Genomic DNA, 26,855 nt, shown 5'->3' with positions numbered 1-26,855 from the left:
GAGTTCTGTTTTGTTAATTGGAAATGCTTAGTCTTAAATACCCGATGATTAGTTTTCAGCTCACAAAGCACTCTGGAGTTTATGCTCACTATCTCATTCTAGCTTATTGCCAATTAGATGGCAGGCCATAAACTTTGGAGGTTGGCTGCTTAGTGTTGTATGATGACAATATGGATTCAATTTCCTTCTGGACTTCCTAAGACTTCCATGCTCTTTTGCCTCTTTAAGGAATAGGCTGAATGAATACTTCTGGGGTAAAATTTGGTAATACCACATTATTGCACATGTTTCATCTGTATATGCTTATTTTTCTACTTTTATTGTGTCTTTTGCATCTTTTGTTAGACGCATTCACATCTGTTTTAGTGGCACATGTTCATGTAACTAAATTAAACTAAACTTTTCTGGAAAAATATTGTCCCAAGAGATGTTATGAGGTGCAGGGGTCAGAGATGGGAATTTTGCTCATTGATCAAGAAACCAAAGGATTACGGCAGCTAACTGCCCCATGCCCCGACTGATGTCACATCAGGTGGTATCCACTCTCCGAAATAGTGGAAAGATCTACTACATCCAACTTGCACTTGGCCCTGCTTTTGACATTTGGCCAGCTGTGGTCTGGGTGGTGAAGCAGAGTAGCCACACCAAAGTCCATTAAGCACAGCCATTTACTTCCACCCACGCGTGTGGTCACACAGCACCTAACCATGGATCTTTGCAACCTGTTATTTTCTTCTTCCTGCTGCTTGCTTCATGTCCCCAGAAACCATGTTAGCGAAGAATGTCAACGGGATTCCAGCTAGGATCATCACTCGGTTCCCCAACTGCTAAGAGAAGCTGCAGTCGTCAGATCATTCAGTCACCGAACTCTTAGCACAGAGTGCGCATGGCATCCACAGAACCAAACTTATTGATGTTAGCGGAAGGACCAGTGTTGGGCAGTCCTTTATTGTGTGAAGAGGTGTGCAATCCAGAGGAATGGTTAAGAGGCTTTGTGATTTGTTGCTAAAGGGTGGGCTTGGGTTTGGGGGTTGCTACTACCAGGAAGACTTTTGGTCACAAGTAGGCACTGAGAGGAAGTGGTATTATTACCAGCAGGCAGAGCTACTTTAAAAAATATGGAAGCCTGCCCCTCCTGTACATATATGTTGACGCTCATTCCTGTCATCATGACAAGGACATTACAGAGAATATCATGCAGCTGGGAAGCAGCACCATGCCTGTACCAACATGGAATTCAGTTACCCAAAATGGCATGGGTACCAGAATATCTTATCTGCGCATTAAGTAAGAATTGCAATGCCCGGCTGTGTAGCCCATCGGGAAGGGTAGAGAGAATGGAGGGGACACACAGTAGCACTCCTTCCCTTATTTCTTACCTGCATCAGGAAGAACTGGAATGAGGAGGTGGGTTTGGGTGATAAATATGAATATTTAATAACAAGGGCACCTTGATTTTTTGGGTACACAATTATTGTATTTCAGGAAATGAGTGGCTAATGTTGCTTTTTACTTAAATATTTTAAGGCTGCTCCTTCAAAAATGTCTAGAAATCCTAGGGCTTCTTCTTCAATTTCTTTCAAAAAATGCAACCTTTAACTTAATTTTCCCAACAATCTCCTCTGGGTTGGGGGGGGGGGGGGGGCGAGGGCAGGGTTGAGGGTGGTAAGATGATGGAAGCTTGCATGTTCCCTTGGTGCAAATTTAAGTTGAGATGTACACGCAACCTGTGTTCAGAGGCTTCGTGTTCAGCATTTTTTAGGTTGTTTGCAAAGAGTACAGACTGGTTGTTGTGATTTAGTCAGTATTAGTTATTATCTAATAACCACCTGAATTTTCTCTATTACTTAACCTCATTAAAATCAGTATCATCCATTATCTAATAATTAACTGAAGTTCGTCTATTAGATAACCCCATTAAAATCTCATCACACCCAACCTCTTGCTGCCAACTTACTTAAAGCAAAAAAACAGAGCACATATAATAGAGACTGACCAACGCCCTGTTTCAACAAACTCCACCCTGGCCAAAATACCTCTTAGTAGTGTAAAATATGCAAATAAAACGGAATGATATTCTGCATTGCATTAGCAACTGCCGACGAAGCATGCATAATAAAAGGCAAGGTGAGGGGCAGTGGGGTAAGCCTGGTAGAGCCATCTTTATCCCCAAACCTCCCATTTAGGTGAATAAAAAACACCTCCACACCTCATGTGTGCAAAATAGAAGAGGAAAAGAGCAGTTCAGAAGTGTAGAGAGGAAACCAGTTTTTTATTATTTCAGTACTGTGGCCATCTTTAGCACCAGCTGTCATTTGAGAGGTTTGATTTACGATCTCATGCAGCTTCAGAACCGGAGGCTCTTTCTGACGTCACTGTTCCATCACCATGAACCAAATCCAGATCTTTGAATCTGAAATCTTCAGTCCCTTCTTTTGTCTTTTTAATTCTATATTCAGAGCTTACACCTTTCTTCACTAAATGGTCTCACCTTTCAAAGTCTTCTCTGTCCACTGTGTCCGTCATTCAAGGTGCAAACCTCGCTTGCATTTTTAAGATGCTTGTTCATTTTTCATGTTGTGGTCAATATCTATTCCCAATCATGGTGGGGCATTAAATTAAGAATACGAAAAGGAGGCATTTACTACCCCTGATAAAATACCTCTGGGGTCTGTATTTACTAAGTGGTTGAAAAACCTCACCACCCTCTGGTCCATTCATGGGATAATGTGTTGGAAAAGACAAGCTCCTTTATTAAAAACAAAAGAGTATGAAGAAAGTTTGGCAATGTGATGTGTAATATATAAGATAGTTCAGGAACAAAACGTTTATTTTGAATAATCAATTGAACACTGCTTAAAAACATTTAGGGCCTCATTCTGACCTTGGCGGGCGGCGGAGGCCGCCCGCCAAAGTACCGCCGTCAGAATACCGATGCGCGGTCAAAAGACCGCTGCGGTAATTCTGAGTCTCCCGCTGGGCTGGCGGGCGACCGCTAGAAGGCCGCCCGCCAGCCCAGCGGGAAACCCCCTTCCACGAGGATGCCGGCTCCGAATGGAGCCGGCGGAGTGGAAAGGGTGCGACGGGTGCAGCTGCACCCGTCGCGATTTTCAGTGTCTGCTATGCAGACACTGAAAATCTTGGTGGGGCCCTGTTAGGGGGCCCCACGACACCCGTTACCGCCAACCAGGTTCTGGCGGTCAAAGCCGCCAGAATCAGGCTGGCGGTAAGGGGGTCGGAATCCCCATGGCGGCGCTGCCTGCAGCGCCGCCATGGAGGATTCCTCAGGCCAGGGGAAAACCGGCGGGAAACCGCCGGTTTCCCTTTTCTGACCGCGGCTTTACCGCGGCGGTCAGAATTGGCCTGGATGCACCGCCAGCCTGTTGGCGGTGCATCCGCGGTCCACGGCCCTGGCGGTCCATGACCGCCAGGGTCGTAATGACCCCCTTAGTGTTAACAAGGTTATACTGGGAACAAAACATTTTCAACTCTGGCATAAATGTTCAAACCGGCCCCACTCCTCTCTCTTTCCACCTATCAATTGTATGTTTTGATTCCTCTGTCCACTGTCTTTCTCGAAGCTTTCCCCATCCTCACCTTCTTCTCCCCCCACTCTCTATTTCTCTTTTGCTCGACCATCTCAGGCTGCTTCTGGCACACAGTAACAAAGTGAGAGGCAGCCGGGATGGCACAAAACTTTAAACTGGGCTCCAGCCTGCAAAGCAAATATCACATGAGCGTCATGACTGATCCGGCCTTGGATGTACTGTGCAGGCCACTGATTCGGATACCAGCAACTCCAAGCAGGGTTATTCATTATCACAAGGCTCAAAGCGGTGCCTTAAAAAGTGGCAACTGAAGCATGCTAGGATAATGTGGGTGAGGTGCCCTCTTCCAATATCTGGAGATTTTAAGATATGCGTATAAGACCTAAAAGTAAGGGTCTTAGTAATTGGGACCTACACACATGGTTATGAAGAAAGACTCAGCACAAATATACATCCAGTTAGAGAAGAAGGAAAATCTCCTTATGCATCTTCATGTCCTTATACAGCACCATGTGTAAACATTATCTCTTCGACCACATCTTCTTTTGACAAGAATAGTTTTATTAGGTCACTCATAATTGTCCATATATAGCTTCATGCACAGTGAAAATAGCCATAGCCAACGCGTTTCGTTCCAAAGGACTTCTTCAGGGTACACAGGTCAAACAAGATGGTCCTCTAAATACAATTCGATACGGCGAAAGGGATTTTCCATCTTCTCTAATTGGATGTACATTTGTGCTGAGTCTTGCTTCATAATTATTACATTTAGCATATAGTATAGCAATTTTACATTTTGGTGATTGAGGACTAGGGGGCTGGTCCTCTAGATTCGTGCACTATTTGTTCACGGTTAATGACATACGTCACATATATGATTGAAGGAAAATGTGCCACAACTTTTGCCTCGGCCCCAGAGTTGTTGGTCTAGTACCTACACACGTGGTGTTTACTGTGCAAGGCTGGGAGGCTGTACATCGACGCAATTGCCTCTCACTCTCCCTCTAGTGTGAACTGAGTACTTGAGCAGCAAAGAGCTTGTTCAGAAGTAGTCGTAAAACATCAGGAAAATGAGTTTCCGGGCACCTAAACAGATAGATGGCAGAAAGGCTATCTCTGACAATGAGATAATCACGTCTTTCTGGTCAGCACCACCTGTAATTGGCGACATCCGTTTGGATCAGGCGCTGTCAAACATGAATGACTGGAGGACACTACCAGAGTTAAAAAGACAAGTAAAAACATTGCGCCATGGACCAATTATGACAGGACATCTCTGATGCAAAGCAGAACCATGAGCAGAGATCTTGACAAAAGAACCACATTTTTTCTAGAGCATGCAGAATTTAGAAGGGATTAAAAACTAGTGGCCTGGAAGTGTACACGAGATTGACTTGTATTAAGAACACAAACAGCCAAAAGACCTCCTGATGCACAATTACTGAAAATGAAAACAAGGGAGGGCGCTTTAAAAATAAATAAAAAAAAGTTACTCTGACGGTTTCCAAGAAGAAACTAAAATAGGTAAATAAGACCACTACAGAGTTCAAGGAATTTGAAACACATTTTAAGATTACAAATTTCCAGAAAGATCTCGAACATGTCACACATGGTGGCACCTTCTCTTGCATGAAGGCAGATTTCCAACCTGTAAATACGGCCAAACCTGCTAGCGTACCTAAAGTGAGCAACCTGCCCAACTCAGAAGGAAGTGAACTAAAAAAAAGAAAATAAAACAATAACAAGAGGTAGAGTGCCCGGTGGGGGGCGGGGGGGGGGGTAATGTTTCACTACGAGCTGTGGATGCAGGAAATGAACAATCCCTAGTCTGGTTGGCATCTTTTCCACTGGTTTCACCAACCACCACCACACATACCAAGGAGAGGCTTCTCCCGACATCCTAAAACATGCCTTTTTAGACAGAGCCAGTGGAAGAGAAAGAAGATGAGAACGAAAGATCCAGTGGGACAAAGAGTCAATACATAGGAGAGGGAAATCCAAGCACTCTGGAAAGGAATGTTTGAATTATTCATAAAACATAAATCTCAAGACTTTATTTACAAACAGTGAAATACTGGTGGGACTCTATCCAAAACACAGAGCTATGGAGAAAATCAGCTTCCCACTAACTGCAAAGCCTCACTAGCTTTTGAAAAAGTAGAAACTAAACACATTGACTCATTAAGGAGAAGCACAATTAATCATTTACACAACCTAAACAAGAAAGAAAAACAAGTTCTCCAAGAACTGGCAAACTTACAGTCACTAATAATTATAAAACCAGCAGAGAAGGAAGAGGGGATGATGGTCATGCCAACAGACATGGACAGAACAGAATGTCTTAAGTTGCTTAGGAATTATAAGCAGTTAGAAAAGGATCCCACATCAAACATATATAACACCACATACCGGATTGAGTCAGAAAAAGACAAAGGCTAGCCCACTAAAGAGGAACTAGATTCCCCATTAGAAAATCATTCCAGGGTCCCTTATTTCTACATGAGGATAGAGCACATAGGACTATACCCTTCAACAGGAAGGCCTATTGTCCCCAGCATTGGATCAGCCCTGAAACTCCTGTCTCAGTTCTCAGATTGGTAATTGAGGTCTTTGCGTAAAGATGCCATTTAATGTTAAGGATACCAAAGAAATCCTTAAGATTTTGGAAGGAATAACACTGGATTCCTAAATCAGAAGGGGAATAGTGTTCCCCGGGAACATTCTCAGAGAGTAATAAACCCCTTCATTACATCAGTACAATGGGATTACATTACACCAAAAGATTTTGTATTGGACTGGTGCACATTGTTCTAACCAGGAATTATTTTCAATTTGAGAAAAAAAATATTTGTACAAACACACAGGACTTTTATGGGCCGCACATTATCCATTCGAGAACATGAGGTTTTGGAATCACTACATAAATAATAACCTCATCCTTTGGTAGAGCAATCAGGAAGAGGTAAAAACTTTCATAACATGGCTTAACAACTGCAGTACACTTCTGCTTTTCACAATGACGATGACTCAGAGAGAACTATCCTTAATGGACCTGCAAATCCCACCACACAAAAGGACCTCGAAGTGTGAACTTTTCTACAGACAGGAATAATCTCCTGAGATATGAGAGTTTCCATCAAAATGCATCAGAGATAAATAGATGGGGAAACTCCCCAGACATGAGCGCTTCTATCCAAAATCCCTCAAAGATAAATAATTGACCAGTAGGACAGTTCCTCAGATTAAGAAGAATTTGCACAGAAAAAAAGGACTTTAAAAGACATGCTGATAAACTAATCAACAAACTAACAGAAAGAGCCTATCCAGACAAAACTGTCAATCAAACAAAGAAGATGGTATTATACAATTCCCACCCGTCATTAATACAAACTTATGAGAAAGTAAACGAGGATAATATAATTTGGGTAACCACTTATGGGATTTATTCCAACATCCTGAAGTGAATTGTGACAAAGCATTGGAAGATCCTTAAATCCGGGTCACCTAAATTAAAAAAGAAAAGCAACGTTTTCATTCAGAAGAAACATGATTATGCATACCAAACCCAAACGTACGTACCAGGAATCACTGGTCAGACCACTTTGGCACTTACCATGGGTTGCCGTCCATTTTCCTGGTGTGAACTGTAACATTTGTGGTTTCAGAGAAAAAGCAACAGAAATGGATCTAGGATTCAAAACTCCATGGGAATTACAAAGCCATATGATCTGTAATTTGAATAATGTAATCTCCATCATCACATGTCCATGTAATGTATATGTAGGATGAAGACCAGAAAAGCAAGGACAAGAATCAATGAACAAAGAAGCATAACTAGTGCAAAAAATGTAAACATAACACTTCAGCGAGACACTTCATATTGAGAACGACTTCAACTGTACTAAAACTTTGCACTTGTATAGCGCACTACTCGCCCATTAGGGTCTCAAGGCGCTGTATGCATACCGCTCTGGAACCCCTCCTGGCTTTTCCCTGTGAGGCACCCACTCCTGGGCAACCCCTTGGGTGAACCCAGGCATCCAAGCACTGTCAGGGCCCTTGTGGAGATTAAGCAAGCTATTGCCCAGAGTGGGACCCATTAATTAGATTAGGCACGGAGTTGACAATTATCTGGTCCAAGGGAATTGAGCCCATGACCCACCAAGCGGGAATTGAACCCTGGTCCCAGGCCAGATCTCTGCATCAGGGTCTGCCGCTCTAACCATTGTGCCACACTTCTCCACACTTCTACTATAATGGAAAAGGTGAGGACAACCACCTCCAATGCATTCTCCAAGTTGTGGTATTAGGAGCAACAGTAGCTTTATCAATTGAACACCCATGAGAAAGGCTTGGCAAGGATATAGCCTGGACTCAATTCCAAAAAACAAAAAAGAAGAAATCCTTCAACCAATGACACAGAAAGTGAATACATGAATTATGGCTAGGAACCTCTTAGGACACATAGAATAGACCTAAACCAACAAACGAAGGGATCCGCATGACACTAGGCCTTATATAGCAAGCCAGCTATGTATTAATTGCAAATATTTTGTAGGTTACATACTGGTCGCTTCTTACAGCAGACTTTATTAAATGTTCAATAGACCCTTTACATGGTCCTTTGTAAGGCAAATATGGTAATAATCCAATTAAAAAATCCGACTCCGATTTTAAAAGTAACAAGGAAACAGTATCAGAAGTGCGGTTCTGTTGCCAGACAGCATCACACTTGAGTGAAGTCTACACACCCTGACACCACCTGCGCCCAACTAAAAAGTAGAACTCTCACGTCATGATGCATGTACAACATAGGCGGGGACATTAGACCCATTGGACTCAATGAGGTAGAAGTCAGGGTGGAAAAAAAAAACAGGAGCCCGACTACCCGATCCACCAATGGTGGGAACTGAACGTGGAGGACTAGATAAAATGACCAGCACCGAACCCCGACACACTTGAATCAGAGACCGCAGCCCAATTACTTTTGGGAGCCCGACTATATTATTGAAAGCATTTGCTTTACGTCAAGGTTATGGTTTACTCATTCGGAATTCATGATACGGGTACAAAGGGTGCATAGTAAATATACTGCATCTCCTACTATAACAAAGCAGAGTGCTGTATACGTGATTCATGAGGACATGCAGAAGGCCCCACTGTAACAAATATTGGAATATAGACTTAAATTAAATGTTGATGAATATCACTGAACGTCATGAGAAAAACAGGCCAAAAGAAACAGCGTACTGTGTACAATCAGAAGCACAACAGCAAAATGCATGCCATGTATGTATTTCTGATTTGTGTGTGGATGTGTGTCCACCACACATGCCTTTAGGTGGTGGTGTTTCAAGTCAGTTATCAATACCTTCTCCCAACAAACTTCTCAGGGACATAAACCAAGATAATTGACAGTAACCCTTTTACAATCTGGAAGCAATTACCTTTAAGAAACATCTCCAGAACAATATTCTACACTGTGTCATGCGAGCGGACCTTAACATAAGCATTGGAAAAGCCAATAGGTCTGGGTTTTTGCTAGGTACCATGTTTGGTATTAGTTGGATAAATCTTTGAGTTGTCCTAGAAAAAAAAAAAAAACCTAACCAACGTCTTGAGCTGTAAAACTATGGAAGAAGAGAACCGTGAAACTTCACTAAACTGACTGCATTTGCAGAGTTAAACTGAACCTCAAAAGAAGAAAGTTGTGAAAAGGAGTGAGAAAATAAGGTTTCTTTTGTAAGAAGTGAACGTTAAAGACATGCATGGTAAAGTATTGCGAAATACTTTTGACTGATGGACTGTATTTTCATTGCATCCTTAAGCCGCCTTTGTGCATAAACATATTCACTTTGTGAACAAAAAAGCAGTAACAGCAACAAAGTGAAAGTCAAGAGCAAGTACTGAACGTGACAATGTCATTGCAAAGGGTTAAAGTATCCCAAAAGCTAGCTCCTCCTAAACCAAAACTCCGTACATCAAATACCACACAGTGGTTCATTGTATTGTATTGGTTTATTTATAGAGCGCATTCCGGCAAAAGCAGTGAAGCGCTAATCAAACCAGAGACACAGGGAAAAGAGCACCAGCTACCCCAAGAGAGTCTAATTTGCAAAGAGCCAGGTTTTAAGGCTTTTCCTAAAAGAAAAAGGAATCGACATTTGGTGGAGCGAGAGGGGCAGGCCATTCCAGAGCCTAGCCGCTTCCACCGTAAAAGCCTGGTCTCCCCATCTGGCCTTGTTGCAACAAGGCACCTTGATCATGAATTTGGAAGAAGATCTCAGATATCTCGACGGTTGATAAAGTTGCAGAGTAGACTTCAAATAGTCACAACACTCCGACTGTAATGCTTAGTGAGTAAGACAGAGTGTTTTAAAGATAATTCTCTTCTTAATCAGAAGCCAGTGTAGGGATGATACACATCTGCTGGCTGATGTAGACTGAGGGAGATTCAAGGTTAAGCGTGCTGCCGTGTTCTGAACTGACTGTAATTTGTCTAGAGAGGATTTGTTTGCATTGAGCAGCAAAAAATTACAATAGTCAATTCTAGAAGTGACTAACGGCAGCACCTCCGGCCGCCTTAAATCATCCTCTAAGAGATGTAAAGTTTTCTTAAGTGTTTTTAATATCCAAAAACAGACCTTGACTATATGATTAATCTGTAACTTAAAGGAGAGGGTGTCGTAAAATATTATGCCTAAGTTTTTTGCGGCGGGCACAGGTGACGGGCAACCCCCACACGCTGGGGGCCACCAGCTATTGTCCCAAGGGGAGTTATTGCACCCAAAGCACATAAATCACAGTCTTGTCCCCGTTAAGTTTAAGCCAATTACTGGCCATCCAATTGTTAATTGCTGTCATGCCGCATTGAAAATTCTCCTTTGTTTCCTCCCAGTTACGGGAAACAGGCACAATCACCTGCGTGTCGTCTGCATAGGAAACAATCTGGAAGCCAAATGAACAATACCAGGTTCGCCAGGGGCACCATGTATAAATTGAAAAGTGTCGAACTGAGGGAAGACCCCTGCGGAACTCCACACAGAAGATGGAAAGGGGAAGCCCGATGGTCACCACAGACCACCGTGATCGTTCTATCCTTGAGAAAGGAGCTAAGTAGCTTCCAAGCCTTCCCTCTCACTCCGACCTGGGACAGACAATTGAGCAGAATGGTCGGAGAGATAGTGTCAAAAGCTGCTGACAAATCTAGCAAAACCAAAATCGTACCTTCTCCCAAATCGCCTCTACGACGAATAATGTCAGAAGTAGAAATTAGTGCTGTTTCCGTGCTATTAGCACCACGAAAGCCATGCTGAGATGGGTCCAGTTTGCCATTCTCTTGAAGGAAATCGGATAACTCATAATTTAGGTGTTTTTCTAACATTTTGCCCAAACACGGCAGTAACGAAATCGGGCGAAATCATGCTGTGTGTGCACTCTAAGAAAAGGGCTACTTTATTCCCCATCACCCAAAACTAATAGAACACAAATCAAATATGAGGGGCTTGATGGACAGCCCATCCGAACAATGGCAACCCATGAGAAACCCAAGAAAGCCAACAGCTGAATGCCCAAAAACTGTGTTTGACTTCCTGTACTATTTTTTTAGATAAATGATAACATGAGGTTAGCTACTTAGCTAATCTGCGGCTAGACCTAAACAGACGAACCCTGTGTTGGATTCGTCTAAAGCCCGAGTGTGATGTTGAAATAACTGCCACTCTGAGACCGGCGTCTGTGATGTAAACAAACAGGTTTTGGTTTCCGGTGCAGATAAACGTCCTTCCGCCGGTCCATCAAATGGGGATGTTGACGCTATGGTGACTTTTTTTTTTAAACGCCTTAAAAGCTGTCGGTGTGGTCTTCCGCCTCATGCAAGCCAATTAAACAAATGTTAACCCTTTGAGTTAGAAACTCGTTTATGCTAATCAGCAAATTGAGCAGTAGATGGCTGATTATGCGGCTAATGAGGCCAATTTATACTTATCCAGAAAAGACTGTGGCAGCAGACAACACACATTCTCAACCCCCACGAGCAGTTCAACATCACACTCTGGAGAGTCCAGGACTGTGCAGCACCACACAGTTTGTGCATCCACGAGCAGTGCAGCGCGAGACACATTCCGGGCTGCACCACACATTTTATGTATCCACGAGCAGTGCAGCGCGAGACACATTCCGTGCAGAACCACACATTTTGTGCATCCACACGCAGTGCAGCTCGAGACACATTCCGGGCTGCACCACACATTTTATGTATCCACGAGCAGTGCAGCGCGAGACACATTCCGTGCAGAACCACACATTTTGTGCATCCACACGCAGTGCAGCTCGAGACACATTCCGTGCAGCACCACACATTTTGTGCATCCACGAGCAGTGCAGCGCGAGACACATTCCGGGCTGCACCACACATTTTATGTATCCACGAGCAGTGCAGCGCGAGACACATTCCGTGCAGAACCACACATTTTGTGCATCCACACGCAGTGCAGCTCGAGACACATTCTGGGCTGCACCACACAGTTTGTGCATCCACACGCAGTGCAGCTCGAGACACATTCCGTGCAGCACCACACATTTTGTGCATCCACGAGCAGTGCAGCGCCAGACACATTCTGGGCTGAGTGGGGGTATGCAGCAAGGCAGAATCTGGCCATCCCAAAACATTCAGCATCATACTTTCTGGAAAGCCCAGAGCAGTAGCAGCACCCCAGCCACACCCACTCTCAGCGCCTTGAGACCCTCACGGGTGAGTAGTGCACTTTACAAATGCTATGATTGATTGATACTCTGGAAATTTAGAAGCACTTCAGCATCACAATTTCTGGACAGTCTAAAGCCGAGAAACAATGCACATTCTGGGTACCCGAGAGACAAGCCCACCTATTCTGGAAACTTTAAGCAGTGGAGGATAGCACATTATTTACCTATAGCAGCGTTTTATTTTAAAATGTGTGTGTGTGCCAAAGCCCTTCTCAGAAATCCACTGCAACTTGCGCCATCCATTGCCACTGCCAACGCTGCCAATGACCGTACCTAGGTAATTACCAACCATCTCACTGCTATAAGTTTGACATAGCAGACTGTTCCAAGCCCCCAAAGCTAGAAGAATGGCTTAGCAGCAGGTATTCGTTGTTTTACATGCATATTGAAATAATAATCAACTGCTTACCTTTAAATTACCAAACAGTGCCACCATGTGACAGCTATCATAAATCTTGGGGTTGATAATTAAGTTCCGGTGTGGAGCCCTAAAAACCACCAGCTCAAATTAAGCATTGACCTACAGACATGTGAGTTGCACTTGTCTAAGAAGATCTTTGTTTTTTGCAGACCTATTGTACCTACAAATTGTCAGTGCAAAGCTGTTCTACATGATTGCGCACCTCAGCAAAACACATGGTCACTAATAGCCTCTGTATTTTTTCGATTTGTTTATTGAAATGCTGCTATCCCTTTTCTAAAATAAATGCGGTTCTTACTGGGTTGTTTCGGCATCATATGCCACTATTATGCATTATTTGTTTTCCTGTCATTTCGTGACTTGGACATGCACCACACTTACGGCCTCCTTATGAGTTTGGCGGTCCCACTGCAGGATGGTCAATCTTGTGGAGAGGACGCCACTTCCATAGCGATGGCATCCCTCCTTGCCCTATTACAGTGTTCCCGCTGGTCAGACTGGCGGAAACATTGCAATAGAGCATCCCTGTCGGTGAGACCGGCAGGAACAGTACTACAAGATAGCACTCGGCTCCTTTAAAGGAGCCGAGTGCTATCTCGCAGCACAGGAGGGGCCGACCAGCACAGCCGGAATGCGCACTGTCTGCAAAGCAGACATTGCGTATTCAACATTGCTGGGCAAGGGGCGGCCCTGCACCTCCCATGCCATGGGCAGGGCAGGGTCCCCCTGGGGACCCCAGCACACCTTCACTGCTAGCCTTTCCATCTCAGTGAAGCGGTCATGGAAAGGTTGGTGGTGAGGGGAGTTGTAATCAGCCAGGCGGTGCAGAGTTCAGCACTGCTCTGGCTGATTACAACTCTGACCGCCGCCATGCCATCGGGAACCATGTTCCCGGCAGGGACCCCTGGTGGGTCCACCCACCAGGGCTGTAATTGGGCGGTCAGACCACACAGAATGCGGCGGTGCGACCATCAACACGAGTGTGGTGGTATTCAGACGGCCACACTCGTAATGAGGCCCTTAGTTTTCCTAGTGTGTGTAGATGCATCCATTTGCCCAAGACATTCTTTTTTTTATCACTGTATTAATTACATTTCTTTTTATCGTTGCGCTGCTTCCGTTTAAATGGCTAGCTCGCAGCACTAGGCTGAAGTATACTCAAAAGATGGTTTCCAAATTGATTTTTCCAACCTGTTTAGGTCTCTTTACGTAGAACTAGAATGGTGGAAACGGTAATTGGCACCGGCTACCTGTCCGGAGGATGACCACTTCCAATTTTAGACTCAAGGGGTTGAAACATTGATGAACTGCACCTGATGGGTGAATTTTCCTCACTACTTGATTTCTATGCTTAAGCTGCTTATCCTTGTAATTCAGATCACTTCATCTCTTCAGCTGTGCACCCTGGCATATTTTGTTCCAACTGTTACCATAGCACCTGAATTATGTCAAGCTCATGATAAACTTTTTTGCCGTTATTGAATTTCTCAGACTGAGAACCAAACATAATTTTTCCATATAAAAATTTAGTCTGAACATAAATTGCCTATAAACATCAAAGCTACATGCCTTTTGCTTCATTTACAGAAGGCATTTCCTGTGAATTATAATAGTTATTTTGAAAACCACAACATTAGCATTGCATCACACATTACATAAAGTCCAGAGCAGTGAAGCAACACGTTCTGCACCTGGTAGAGCTGCGCAGCAACAGATCTTCTGGGCATCGTAGCGCTGTGCAACAAAATATTGTGCACATCATAGAGCCCTGCTTCAAATCACATTTTCCATTGTCCAAAGACATGCAACACCTTCATTTGGACATCACAAAGGTGAGTAGTAAGCACATTCCAGCCTATAGCGATGCAGATCTCAGCCTTGCTACAGGTTTGTCGACGTGCACTTTCCAGAGAGGCCAGGGACGTGCAGTAATGCACATTCAAGCCATGCCGGAGGCTTCCAACAATGAACATTCAAGACAGGCCAGATATTGCAGCAATGCATATTCGAGTTGTTCCAGAGATGTGCAGCAATGCATATTTGAGTTGTGCCCGAGAAGTGCAGAAATACATATTCAAGGCATGCCAGAGGCACGGAGCAATGCACGTTCGAGTCATGCAAGAGACATATAGTAACGCACATTTTAGTCATGCCAGAAATGTACAGGACAGCATTTGAGCCATGCCAGAGACATGCAGCAATGCACGTTCCAGACAGGCAAGAGATGTGCAGCAATGCATTTTCGAGCTATGCCAGAGACGTGTAGTAATGCACACTTGAGCCATGCCAGAGACATGCAGCAATGCACATTCCAGACAGGCAAGAGATGTGCAGCAATGCATTTTCGAGCTATGGCAGAGACGTGTAGTAATGCACACTTGAGCCATGCCAGAGACATGCAGCAATGCATATTCCAGACAGGGCAGAGATATGCAGCAATGCACATTCCATAAAGGCACACACACACACACACACACACACACACACACACGCCTCCTTTTCTGGCTAGAGCCTTATGAATGTAGTAACAACACAAATGTTTCCAAGCATCAGAACTTTCCTGAGCAAACAATGCAATGTTGATGCTTTTATAACCTGCTGCTGTGTTTCACTGCTCTGCTTGGGGTCACTGTGCCTTGCAACATATGCAAACTATGCACAGGCTCGCTGTCTCCTATGTACGGAGCCCCGATCTTTAACCCCCAATCCTCGTGCCTAACTTGACATTGCTCCCCCCTCCCTCCTCAACCAGTCGCCACTTCTTGCCTCCCTCCTCATCTCTCATTATTTGCCTCCCTCTGATCCAACCCCCCTAACCCCCGGAGTTAGCATAACAAGGGCAGAACTCTCCTCTCCATTGTAGGCCATTGTAGGACATCCCCATCCCTCACAGCTCAGCTGTCATTCGTCCTCACCCACGCCACTTCTCGTGCCTCCTCCTGGTAATAAGTGAATAGGATTATTTTCTTTACTGTATACAGATAATTAAAATCATTACACAACTTGCAATGAAAAGACAAAGCACGACTATTTAGCATAACCAAGTCTCAAGGCATAATAAAAACATAACCGGTCTTTACACACACAGACAGAAAGATAAAAGGGAACTCAAGTCAAGACCACACAGCTGAACAAGATCAGTGCCGTTGGCGAGATGCAGGGACTTAGAAAAGCTGCAATTGTGCTTGAATTTGCATCAATTTAAGGCAGCAGGCTAATTGAAACCTGCCCCTTTAACAAAGGGCACGTGTGTTGTGATAGCAGCTGTTTAGTTGTTAAAGTCGAAAAAACTGATAATTATAAAATACAAAAAATATTAAACTGGGTAAAAGCGAAGGCCAGAAGAAAACCACCACACAAGTTTGTTTAATTTGAGAACAAACTGACCAGGGGCTGCAAAATTAGTGCCATGCTATCATCAAAAACATGGCACAGTTAAAACATTGGAAAAGGGAAATTAGCATTAAAAATCTGATTGTAACCCACCCCCCCTTTACCAAAGTGTAAATGCACAGTGATAGCAGCTGTTTAGTTGTTAAAGTAGAAAAAGTTTGTCAGTTATAAAATACCAAAATTATAAAACTGGTTAAAAGCGAAGGTCAGCGCAAAAACATCACACAAGTTTGTATCATTTGAGAACAGCAAACTGACCAGAGGCTGCCCCTTTATCACCGAGCAATCACAAGAAAATAGCACAGTTTAAACACTGAAAAGGGAAATTAGCATTAAAAAGCACTAAAGTTATGGGCTGAGTCTAGTTCTACCAGAGGGCTTCAGTGGTCAGCTGGCACAGTCAAGAGTCGTGTCCTGCTGGCAGACCGACTGATTTTACTTGTGTTAGGGACCGCTCAACTCCCAGCAGGTAATTCACCCTTTGCGCAATCATTCCTAGGTTGGCTGAATTAAGACAAGCTAGGACGTCTTCTCTGCAGGAGCTGATTCCAGATGCGGCAGCCATTCACGTTGTGTTATGTAAAGTAGCACTGCAGAGGCAGATGGTGTGCAGCAGGTCTTTGGTTACAGAGCCACATAATAGGCAGGTGCCCTTGATGTCCTTTGCCAGAGCCTGCAGTGCATGAGGGGGGGGCAGGAGCTCTAAGCGATAAGTGAGATATCTGCTCATGATCTAAATATGGAGTTCGTTTTGCACTGAATTAGAGTAAAAAAATGACGCTAATTCGGTGCAAACAGAGTATAAGAATACCCCAGAGTATAAATATGCCCATATATATGGCGTTAAGGCCATAGAGCAGTGGTCTTCAAACTTTTTAATGCCGCGCCCCCCCAGGTGAAAAAAAAAAAAACATTGGGCCCCCCTCAGAATTTTTCAAAATTATTTTAGAAAGATGGCAATGTTTAAACAGGTCTAGACCTATTTAAACATTGCAGTTAAGTACTGTTACCTTTTTAAAACTGCAATAACATGCTTCTGCTTAAAACAAAGGCATGTTATCTGTATAATATTTCTTTTGGCCAGAGTTTGGCGCCCCCCCTGGGATCACTTGAGGCCCCCCAAGGGGGGCCCGCCCCCAGTTTGAAGACCTCTGCCATAGAGTAATTCTTTGCACAGGAACGCCTGCCTTGCATCTCATTAAGGCAAGGTAGGTCTCCACTTTCAAAAAATGACTTTAACACCATAAATTTGGCGCTAGACGGGTCTAGCATCCAAGTATAAATATGGAGTTAGCTTTGCACTGAATTAGAGTTAAAAAAAAAGGACGCTAATTCGGTGCAAACAGAGTATAAATATGCCCCTTAGGGCTTTATAGCGGTTTAGTATGGCCCAGGCATGTGTGCGGTGCTCTAAGGTAGTTCTATCTTCCAGTGAGGAGATAATTTCACTGAATGCTTTTTTAAATACTTCATGGCTTGCGGCCGCATGCCATAGATGGCAAGCCCAAACCAAGTTATTGTTTCTACAGATAATCCCTTGCGAGCGAGCATGGCCTTTTCATGATATCCTCCTATATCCAATAGTTTAGTGAATGCACCACAGCAAGTTTCAGTTTATATCAGTGTGGGTACAACTTGGGCTCTGGCAATTTCCAAGATGGGAGTAAGTGAGTGTGCCTTCAGGTTCTTAAACACTGCAGAGAGCCCAGCCGTTAGGGCCATCCCCTTTCTTTTAATTTCTTCCCTGTGGGGCTTGAAAGAACACCTGTTATAAAAAATAAAAAAAATGGCAATGTATTTGTAGACCTTTGTCTCCTCGAGGGTGTTTCAATCAAGATACCAGTTGACTGCCCATTTGTGACTATTTCTAGCGAAGATCATCTTAATTTTTTTGCTATTTATTTTCAAGCCCTTGTCCAGAGAGTATTCCTACGTCGCTCCCAAACGGCGAACTATGCTAACCCTTGTGCAGCTAAGTAGCACCAGGTCATCCGCATAAAGGAGGTTTGACAGGTGCCTTGACCCCATTTTCGGTGGATGGGAATTAACTTGAAGTAGGGCTGCTGGAAGATCTGCCATAAGTACATTGAATAATAACAGTGCTAAGATGCACCCCTGCTTGAGGCCACTTGCTGTTGGAATGGCCCTGGATAAATTAGCACCGTTTCCCAGTTTCATTTTGACCCTTGTGTCAGAGCATAGATGTTCGATCGCTCTCAAAAGGGGTGTAGGGATACCCCATCTGTTTAGCATTTCTCACAGCCTCTAGCGATTGACACAGTCAAAGGTTGCTTTGTAGTCGATGTAGCACAAATAGAGTGGCAGCTTCTTTGTTATGGAGGAGGTGATGATGAGGGTCAGAGCCATCACTCATAGTTGTGTAGATGTGTTTTTGTGAAGTCTGTTTGGTTTAAAGGGATGATGTTGTTCAAAATTGCCCGTTCGCCGAGATGGTCAAGTAAAATACCAGCATAGTATTTCCCCTTGTTGTCAATAAGGGAAATTAGCCTGTAATTCTCTGGGTCAAGTTTGCTTCCTCATTTAAAGATGGGGGCGATTATAGAGCCTCTCCAGGAAGCTGGAATTGTGGCCCCGGTCAGAGCACTGTTGAAATGTAGGGCCACTGCATTGGCCCAGGTTGTTGGGCTCGTCTTGTCAATGACCTGGGGGTTTCCATTTGGGCCTGGAGCGCCAGAAAAGCACCCCTTAACTATATGCCTAGGTACCTCTTTGTTGCTGTTCGAAAGAGTATCACAGTAGCTCGTCAATAATTCTGTGACTGTGCTACCCCGGATGTATGCAGCATTGGTTTTGGATTGGTTGGCAGGTTGAAGTGGGAAAACAGATGTGCAGCCCACACTGCTTCTGGGATGCAAGACTCCAACTTTCCATTTGCAGAACTTTCCATGCATCACGAACACGTCAACGGCAAACCGGTAGGAGAACACCCCCTACTCTGTCGCCTGTTGAAGGGAGTAAGATTTTCAGTTCCTCCATTACCTAAATATTCAAAGTTATGGGATGTCAATTTGGTTTTGAATTTGTTCCTTTCCTGGCAGGACAATGCGGATTTGTCTTTGAAAATGCTTTCAGCGAAACTTACTATGTTGCTTTGCTTAGTGTCTATTAAGCATTTATCTGACGCTAGGGCACTGGACGTTACTTCTCGGCAATTTGCCCCCACAGGGGTACTATTTCCCATTAATAAACGCACAAAAACCAATTTACGTACAGTTTTTTTATCCATATTTTCCAGATCAACCTAAGCCCTGTGTGGGGCAATGTCTCAAATGTTATGAAGAACGGACAGCCAATCTCAGAAAGTCCTCGGTTTCCCAACTACTAATCTCTTTCCAAAAACCACATAATCCGGTGGCCGCGGCAACTCTGGCCAGATGGGTTCGTTGGGTTATGTCCCTTTCGGGTATAGATACTTCCATATTTGGAGCTCACTCAGTCAGGGGTGCTATTGCTTCCAAGGCCTTCTGGGTTGGATCCAGGCTAGAGGACATTCTGAGATCGGCTGATTGGTCCAATGATAATGTATTTAGGACGTTTTATTGTAAACCAGTGCACACAGCTACTTCAATAGTGATTAATATGCTTTAAAATAGCATAATATGAGCCTCCGTTCGTGCCATAAAATGTAGATTTTCCTAGTACATTATGACGGAAAGTCTTAATTTTATTAAAGATACGGAGGCGAGTATTATCCCGCCTCAACAAGGAGATATTTCTGATATGTCTTGTTTCTTCCCTCCCTTGCAGCTACTTCCACTCCAGCTCAAGCCTCTACCTGATCAACGGAGATATTTGCCGGATGCCATCACACCGACTGGATGTCCAGCTTCTTTCCGAAGTATCCCTTCTTCTCCTCTCCGGATTCCTGCTTCGATACGGTTTTGCCTAGCATTGATCCAGGACTTTTGTTCTCTGACTTTTGCAATTGCTATAATTTTTGCCATTTTTCCACTGTTTTCTCGTAACTCCTAGCCTTCTCGCATCAAGAAAGAGGGCTGGTCGCAGTCAAGTGTGATGTATGTTACCTGTCAGGATTGTGATTGGTGCATCTGTTATTACGTTTTTCGCTCCCCATTGTTCTAAGCCTATTGGGAGTTGTAGTTTTCTTGACTGCTGCTATTGGAATTAAAGCAAGTAAGAGAAGCATAATACTCGCCTCTGTATCTTTAATAAAATTAAGACTTTCTGTCATAATGTACTAGGAAAATCTACATTATCCCTCTATTTTGAGAATTGCCTGGATCAGTTCCCTTGGAACTCCCCCATGATCTTTGCATGTTGGTTTATTATCATTATTGTTGCACCTTGTTTTAACTCACTGTTGTCAATTGCTATGTGGAGCATTTGTACTCTATGCGAGTCCGTTTTTAGAACTGTGCTCCTGGCCTTTATGGCTATTGATAGCTTTATGGCTATTGATAGCTAAATTCCCATGCCACCTTTGCTGCGGCCGAATTTTGTGTCCTTGGTAGCTGGTATGACATTATGTGACAAAAACAGGTATCACAACCGGCTCCTGCGCCCAGGTTTCCTGCAGGGCTGAAATTTCAAAGGATTGGAAATATCTGCACAGGTCCAGGTCATCTATCATGTCCCTCGGTCCATGAATATTACTGGAGCAAAATCTTAGTTTAGAACTCCTACGTTCGGATGTGATCTCGATAGAGTCAGTTCACTTTGAAACAGCCTTTGTTGGTGCGGACTTGTTTAGGGCACTTGTAATCTCTATCAGGCTCCCTTACCAGCCAGAAAGTTAATTGAGATCCTATGCCCAGGCTCCTAACTGTGCCTCTTTTTGATGGAGTAGGCCCTCTGACATTCCCAAGAACTTAGTAAGACTTAGGGCGGCCCGTTACGTAACTTGGGCTGTGGTCTTTGTGCCTCCTCAGGGGATACAGGTACCCGGGGTCAGAAAAAGTTTCCACCCCAATGCCCCAGTCACTAAACTGCTTGCTCTCATTTAGAACTCTCTAGACAGTATTGGATGATCTCCAGGTGACTTTGGTTGAGTCACTACAGCCCTGAGACTGGGCTAATAAACTGGACTAAGTCAGTTTTGTTGGAGGGGAGCCCAGCTAGCGTCTGATTCTGGTTTAATAATCAAAGTGAATATGCTGATGATACTAGTGGAGCTGACAAGTGTTCCGGGTTGGAAATGATTGGTAAACACACCATAATTGAGGACCTCTTTACCTCATCAGTAAGGTCCCAGTGGTTGGAGGACTTGTTTTCAGAAAGCTGGTATGCATTTCTTTGAAATTACTAAATACTCCAAACCAGTGTTTTATTTGAGCCAGTGTTTTCTGGTGTTCAGCATTTAATTGGTAACACTGGCACTTATGACAGCCGACACATGGTGGCGCTGTTTGCACAATTTAAATATGAACAGAACAACAGTTTATTAATTCACTATACATTAAAAACAACTAATACCTGCTGCCTAAGCCACTCATAGCGCGGGGCCTCTAACAGTCGAAATTGCCACACTTGCATTAGTGTGAGGGTGAATAGTTGTGTAGGTACCGTCATTGGCAGAGCCGACTCTGGCGATTGGTGGTGCAAACTGCGGTGGCTTCCTGGGAGGGCTCTGGCACTCAGGTGCTTTTTTTTTTTTTTCCAAAAATTAATCTCTGCTCTACACAAACCAATACACATTTACAGCTCTCCTCTGTACCCTGTTTGTACTCCGTTTCCAAGGAGGTAAATCTTCCCAATATAAATCAGTGAATCGCCCCCTGCGTGGTATTCATCAAAATGACACTGAAAGTGTTTTCTGGGCATTGTGAGACAGCATTAATAATGTATATGTGTGACGTAACACACAAAAGAGAAGCATGCATATATTTAGCCATGGGAGACAAGAAACCAGAGTGGCTCAATGCAAAGCACTCTGGGAATGCAAATACCCCTTGCCCAGATCCTATGTTGGGTCCGTTTTTTTCCCTGAATGCATGGGTTGAAATCACTGAAACACAAATTATGTAAACAGGTATTTCGTGCCCCCATTGATAAGTCAGTTCTAGCACTGAATGTGTGTCCATTGAGGGCACAACTTAAAACATCAGCACTTTCACTTAGCACCATAGAAAGAGGGGCTGAGGAGCCAGGGATGGCAGGATCTAGGCAGATTAGTACATATTTTTAGACTGCATTGTTTGTTTAATTTACTCAACGCTCTTGATGAGAGGAGAAGGGTTGGTCAGCAAAGAGTGAGTGACTAAGAGTGAGGGATGAAGGCTGAGTACTAAGCGAGAGGGACAGTAAGCGACAGAGGATAACGAAGAGATAGAAGGTATAAGGACTGAGCATGAGAAATGAGGTGAGCTAAAGGGAGAGAGACAGGGAATGATCACTCTGGGGTCAGGGATGTGGAATGAGAAATGGTGAGTGATGAGAAGCCTTGCACAAGTTGTCTAGCTTTACTCCCCCGCTCACATTTTCCTCTGTGTTATTGACAAGCTCTCTGGGTTTCCTCACCTTCTGCTTAGATTCTCTTTGCCCCACTTGACCTCAGACTCTCTGCCTCTCCTCCACCGTCTCTCCCTGCACCCATTCACCACAGACTACTCCTGTCAGTTCATCTCCTCACCAAAGGTCGGACTGGCCTGTAGGGCAATCAGGCAGTGCCCGAGGGGCTGGTCTGAAAAGCCTTATGTGGGCCAGTTTTTTGTGGTTTGTGGGCCTTGTGTTATGCTCTTGTGGGCCGGTTTTTACTGTTGGTTTTCCTGATATTACCACAAACTTGCTTGTGGTAAGCCCAAAATTCATGCACACCTTGCAAAATACCTATACAATGTATCTTTACAACTCCATAAGTGCCCTATTAGGAAATGTGGGCCACTTTTTTAGCTATCTGATGCGCTGATGGGGGCCGCTTATTTTGGTGCCCAGGCTTATTTTGTGTCCCACTCCAACCTTGTCCTCACCACAGGCCCGCGCCGCTCCTGCACTTCGTGTCCCTCGATCCACCAGAGGCTGTTCTGTCTTTCCTTCTCCCGTTCCTCTATTCACCGCCCAATCCCACTCTACTCACCCCTTCGCCACAGACATTCTCTTTTCTCCAACGCCCCCCCCCCCCCCCCCCCCCAATTCATACCTTTTGTCTTTGCGCTCTCTCACCAGCTCTTGACCCCTCCACCCCCGCCCCGAACCCCATGCTCTACCTTTCGCCTCGGGCTTAACTGCTTTCCTGTCTCCCCATTCCTCCAATAACCCAAGCTCTCTGCAGTGCTTAATTTGAGCCGGTGATAAAGCAATCATTTCTGGGACCAGCATTTATTTTTTCCTCTTCAGACATTTCTGGAGAGCAAGAGAGGTCGAAAAAAAAAAAAAAAAAAAAAAAAGGGGGAAGAAGAAGAGGAAAGGAGGAGGCATGGAAAACAGAAAAAAAAGTCACCAAAGGAGAAAGCAAGAACCTGCAAGAGGGATACAAACAGGCAGGAAGTGTACGTCAGTGGATTAAACAGGCCTAATCAAAACTACGCAGCCTTGGTATTCGGAGCGCTGATATTAATAGCGCGGGCTGCAGGCTTCTAAGCAGAGCTTGGGGCGCCGACACTCGTTTTCATACATATAAAGCACTGGCTCTCCCCCGCTCCTTTTCCCATCTCTCATTCACCAACCTACCTCTCCTCCTCGTTGCTCTATTCACCACAGCCCTACCCTCCTTTCTTCACGCTTTTCCCGTCATTTGTCTTCCCACTCCTTCTGGTTTCATTTTCGACCTCTCCTCCCTGTTCCGCCATTAACATCCTCAGCTTCACCCTTTCTCCCGTCCCTGCAATCACCTACGCTCCCATCCTCCATTCCTCATCAGGCTCCCCCCCCTCATCCCATTCTCCCTGTGCCTCCATTCCCACAGGCTTTGCCCCGCCTTTCGTGGTCTGTTTTCCACCCTAGCCTCCATCTCTATTATCCATTCCACCATGTTCACTGCATTCACTACCAACCTCTCTCCTCGTCAACCTCTCCACCTGCCCCTGAGCGCTCTCCCGCCCTCACCCATCAGTACCTAGTTTGGGCGTTCATGCGCTGCTTATCCATCACAGTCCCTGGTGTGCACCAACAATGACCCGCCGACGGGTGAAATTCTGCCTGCCTAGACCTAAATCAGTGGTCTCCAAACTTTTTAATGCCACGCCCCCCAGTTGAAAAATAAAAATCATTGGGGCCCCCCCCCTCAGAATTTTTCACTTATTTTTTTTAAGATGGCAATTTTTAAATATGTCTGGATGTATTTAAACATTGCAGTTAAGTACTGTTGCCTTTTTAAAAATGCACTAACACGTTTCTGCTTAAACCAAAACACTTATCTCTGTAATGCTTCTTTTGGCCAGAGCCTGGCCCCTCCCCCCACCACTTATCACTTGAGGCCCCCCTACGGGGGCCCACCCCCCAGTTTGAAGACCCCTGACCTAAGATGACCAGACACCCTGGACAGTCCCGGTGTCCCGACGCCTTTGCTATTTTTATATAAATGTCCCTCTTTTTTGGGAAAAAGGCCACGCCATCCTGCAAAGGAGAGATGAAAGGTACGCTGCCCTTTCCACAAGTAGCACTAAAGGTTGAAATAATTTGAGTGTCTGTTTCCGCCAGGCAGCACGGGGGGAGACTGCTCTCAGCAGAGAGAGTGGAGAGGAGTGGGGGGGGGGAGGGGGGGTGAAGGGTGTAAGCCTTGCTATTATTGCTAAAACGTAGTATGTAAATAAGTGTGCACGTATATATGTAACATTTACAACCGTAGCGCGTACATAGATATATCCACAAGTACATGTTTATACACACACATTTACAAGACTACGCAATAAACGTGACAGGTCAGATATAGAAGTGAGGTTAAAGGCTTTAGTCCTACTTTCATGTCTGACCTCTCCCGGCTTTTGCTTCCCAGAAGCTGGTCACCCGAGTAAACCACTCCACATCTCCGAAGCGGTGCAGGTGCGGGGTCCCGCAGGGTGCTCACCTGTGCAGGAAGCGTCGGTCCTGCCGCTGAGGGAGCGCACAGGTGCCGAGCCCGAGTGCCTCGAAGCTCCCTCTGCAAGCCGCCGCAGTCGTGTGTTCACCTCAGGCTCGGGTGGCGTGGGAGGGACTGACGTGAACTGATAGCGCTGGAGTTTCAAGTTTGGCAGCCAGGGCAGTTTATCCTGTTCGGCGCTTACTTCACCAGTGTAACTTCAGACCTGAGCTCCCCGACCCCTCCACCAGGGCAGTTAATCATGTTCAGCGAGTTACTACACCTGTTTAGCTGTTGAGCTCTCAGACCCCGCCGTCAGGGCAGTTAATCCTATTCGGCTGTTCACCAGTGGAACTGCACACCTGAGCTCCCCGACCCCTCCATCAGGGCAGTTTATCATCCACCAGGGCAGTTTATCCTGTTCTACAGTAACTTCACCTGTGGAACTGCAGACCTGAGTTCCCCGACCCCTCCACCAGGGTTGATTGCCCTGTTCTGCAGTTAGTTCACCAGTGGAACTGCAGACCTGGGCTCTCCGACCCCTCCACTAGCGGGCCGTGTCAAGTGAAGACTAAGAAACTCCCACAGCCCTGCAGGAGGAGCGGGTATCTACAGAGCTGCCAGCTGGCCTGGTGCCATCCGGGGCACAGGCTTCTAGTTCCCTGTTTTCTTTTCATTCAAGAGGCTGCGCGTTGGATTCTGGGACGTGACTTTTTGTGCTCACATTTATATGTATGGGTTTAACAGCCCCAAAATGCAAAGTAGTGTTATTGCCTCTTTATCCAGGACAGGCCGAGGTGTTGGACATGCCTTGGGGAATAATTGGGATTTGTAGTGATGCCCAGGAAACCGACAACAGACCCAACACATTGTGCCGAAGTCGTATTTTCATATTTAAGCAAATAAGGGGTTTATTTTTTTATCATTGGGGGTGCTAATCAGGCTGGAAAATTACACAATAAAAAATCGTCAACACAATTATGGATTTGATTTAAGTCTGCGAATGAAGACTGTAGTGACGCAGAATGCGGGTGGAGGGTGTTCAGCTATTGACAAGTTGTCACAAATCAGAGCAAACAAAGAATCTCTCGCTCGCTCCTCCCTCTCTAAGATAAAATATTACACAAGGCGCGTGGATACTGAGCGAATGGCTGAATAGACTCGCTTATCATGATGGAGATATCCAGGGTCGGACTAGCCTACAGGGCAACCAGGCAGTACCCAATGGGCTGGTCTGACAGGGCGGTGCTCGAGCCGTGTGTTTTTTTAGGTGGCGCATAGCAGCGCGCAAGCCCTGCTTTTCCGACGTGTTGGTATGTATCTGGGCTTTTAACCACTCCCACCGCACGCCCATCACTAGTTCATGGGCTTTGCTTTCAATAATCCTTTATCATTAATAAATGGTTTCCGTTTATCCCTCCTCGGGGCGGGTTTGTTTTAGCCTCGGCCATCGACCCTTTTACAGGGCTAATTGCACTTTTGCGGATAACTTTGACTGAGAGCGAACTTCATTTTGTCTCTCTGGTGGTGCTTTGAATCTGCTTGCTTATGTCAACCGTTTTACTTTTTAATTCTCAGTTTGTGTGGCAAGAAAAGTCCAGTTAGGAATTTACAACGCTAATAGCTCTGCCTCAAGCAAGCCCGAGACCCATTGCATTGCAAATGCTTGTGGCTGTTTGTGGTTCTGTTTATGGTCTGGGCGATCAGTTTTTACAGGGGATTTCACAAACATTGCTTGTAGCAAGCTCAAATC

The 26,855-nt window shown here is 44.9% G+C and overlaps 2 long non-coding RNA genes across 4 annotated transcripts in view; one reads left to right on the top strand and one right to left on the bottom strand.

Moving 5' to 3' along the window:
- Nucleotides 1-20,292, top strand: part of LOC138301341 (uncharacterized) — a 481,869-nt gene extending 461,577 nt beyond the window's left edge. The window contains exon 3 of the long non-coding RNA XR_011205091.1: nucleotides 19,897-20,292. This is a non-coding gene — a long non-coding RNA (uncharacterized lncRNA). The remainder of the gene's footprint in view (nucleotides 1-19,896) is intronic.
- Nucleotides 1-25,767, bottom strand: part of LOC138301340 (uncharacterized) — a 47,848-nt gene extending 22,081 nt beyond the window's left edge. The window contains exon 1 of one of the 3 annotated variants that reach the window (XR_011205089.1): nucleotides 25,004-25,767. This is a non-coding gene — a long non-coding RNA (uncharacterized lncRNA). Of the gene's footprint in view, nucleotides 1-23,775; nucleotides 23,947-24,160; nucleotides 24,263-25,003 lie in introns of those variants that run through there. The other 2 variants (XR_011205090.1, XR_011205088.1) reach the window with 2 other exon arrangements.
- Nucleotides 25,768-26,855: the final 1,088 nt, after the last annotated feature.

This window comes from Pleurodeles waltl, chromosome 6 (genome assembly GCF_031143425.1).
Source record: "Pleurodeles waltl isolate 20211129_DDA chromosome 6, aPleWal1.hap1.20221129, whole genome shotgun sequence".
NCBI classification, from domain to species: domain Eukaryota; kingdom Metazoa; phylum Chordata; class Amphibia; order Caudata; family Salamandridae; genus Pleurodeles; species Pleurodeles waltl.
Note: the sequence above shows the minus strand (reverse complement) of the source record. Positions and strands in the feature narration are given on the sequence as shown.